The 2,506-nt window shown below is 34.9% G+C and overlaps 1 protein-coding gene across 1 annotated transcript in view; it reads left to right on the top strand.

The window, feature by feature from the left end:
- Positions 1-2,506, top strand: part of LOC106881988 (uncharacterized) — a 450,650-nt gene that overhangs the window by 203,008 nt on the left and 245,136 nt on the right. The gene's annotated exons all lie outside the window — the stretch shown is intronic.

The raw sequence follows: 2,506 nt of genomic DNA on the forward strand, positions 1-2,506 counted from the left end.
TTTATACGCATATATATTTAAACATATATATATCTATTTTTAGATTTTTATATGTATTCATATTTATATTCCGTATATTTATGTTTTAAACTTTTAAATTTATTATGTTACCATGTTATGTTGGATGTATATCTTTCAAAATATTAAATATTGTTTTCCTGAATATATTATTGATGAGTTCTACGAATTTATTAATGATATAAAAACACATATATACACATTTATTTACTCAAGATAATTGAGCACTCAACATAAGTTCAGTTATACATTCTTTTAGAATATTTCTTTTAGAATATTACTTATAAAAGTTATATATATATATATATATATATATATATACACACACGTACACATTTCTACAGTCTCGTTCTACTTTGTTTGGTATTATTTTTTTGTTTTTGTTAACAAACTGTTATCATGGCCAGGATTAAGCACTAAATTAAACATTAGCTTCTACATGACTTTTTCAGTAATTTAGGTTGCGTAGTGAAACAATTATCAACAGAGAGTAATTTTATTAATTACTTTTCCCAGTGACTACACTAATTGCAGCATAAAAGAAATGCTAAGCATTTATGAATGGTAAATATAGGTTTGAAATATCTGCTTTTCCTCGGTGTATATGTGTGTCTGTGGTGTGTATGGCATGTGTGTGTGTGTGTGTGTGTGTCTTTGTGTCTGTGGATATTGCATGAACCATGTATCCATGTATGGAGATATATATGTGTGTACATGCAAATGGTTGTGTCTTTGCAAATGTGTGTTGGTACATCTATGTGTATACGTGCATGTGCTTATATATATATATATATATATATATATGTATGTATGTATGTATGTGTGTGTGTGTGTTTGTGTGTGCATGTATATATATGTGTGTGTGTGTATACATTTATATACACACACACACACACACACACACACACATATATATATATATATATATATATATATATACACACACATACACACACATATATATGTAGGTATATGTGTGTACATATAAAAGAGATAGAGCACATGCATATGTGCATATATTTATTAAAAGACGAAAAGACAAAAAAGCTTTGGGAACTTTATCATGAATAAAAGAAAGGAGAAAATGGAAATTATTTCTTTTATTCACGATAAAGTTTTCAAAGCACTTCTTTTTGTTTTTTTTTATATAAATTTACTCATATGAAACCTCTTAACCCTGTTAACACACACATACACACACACACACACTCCCCACCCTCCACACACGCATACACACACACACACATATATATATATACATGTATGGGATGCGCCAAATATTTGTGAACAAACCTTTATAACACCATAAATGGAAAATGCTCCAATATAATATTACGCATGCACCAAATTTCTGACTTTTCTCCTTTCTCTCTCAGACATATTGACAACATCAACATGACAGATTCCAAATGGACTCAGTAAATAAAAGGACTCACAATATTCATGGCTCTATCTATTGATCATGGTGAATCAGAGAATGTTAGTTTTTACAGACATGACTGTGCCCTTCATGTTTAGGATCAATAAAGAACTGGAGGTCTCTGGTAGGGATCAGTTATACAAAGTTGAAGGATAGATACGCTTTCATGGCATCAGTATGGCCAACTTCATCAGGCAGGTTTAGGATATCGCCGACAATAACTCCACAGGTTTGTTGAGGTCCATTGTCGAGCAGCTCAAGGTCCTGGAGTTTGCTATCAGATGCATGATGCACAAGGACATCAGGTGTGAGTGGGTTCTACTTGAGGAACAAAACGCAGTTGATACTCAGCAAGAACCGTATGACCAGGGGTCTCTCAGAATCATAAAATTCCTAGCTCTCCTGATTAAATCTTCCAGGATGCTGCATCTTGGTTGTCATTAAGGAGGAATGGCTGATGGCACCTTGATGTCAAATATTCAATGGAGATTATAGTCAAGGGAGTGATGGAGGTATGGCTGGAATCCAGATAGTCTTGGCAAGCAGTTGCTTTTGTGGTTGCTGTCAGGAATGATGGCTGCTTTGTGGAATGGTCTGTGACATTGGGTATGTAGTTAGAATACACCTTTTTCTAGGAGTGTTTTGTTCCCAACTACCTAAAACGCACTGCATAAATATATTTATAAATAAAAAGCACCATTTGAGCACGATCGTTTCCAGCTTCGCCTTACTAGCACTTGTGCCGGTGGCATATGAACAAAACATTGGACTGACTCCTGTGCAGGTGGCACGTAAAAAACACCATTTGAGCATGACCGTTGCCAGTACTGCTGGACTGGCCCTCGTGCCAGTGGCACGTATAAAGCACCCACTACACTATTGGAGTGGTTGGCGTTAGGAAGGGCATCCAGCTGTAGAAACTCTGCCAAATCAGATTGGAGTCTGGTGTAGCCATCTGGTTCGCCAGTCCTCAGTCAAATCGTCCAACTCATGCTAGCATGGAAAGCAGACGTTAAACAATGATGATGAGATATATATATATATATATATATAACGCCAACCATATAT

Source organism: Octopus bimaculoides, chromosome 2, assembly GCF_001194135.2.
Source record: "Octopus bimaculoides isolate UCB-OBI-ISO-001 chromosome 2, ASM119413v2, whole genome shotgun sequence".
Taxonomy (NCBI): Eukaryota; Metazoa; Mollusca; class Cephalopoda; order Octopoda; family Octopodidae; genus Octopus; species Octopus bimaculoides.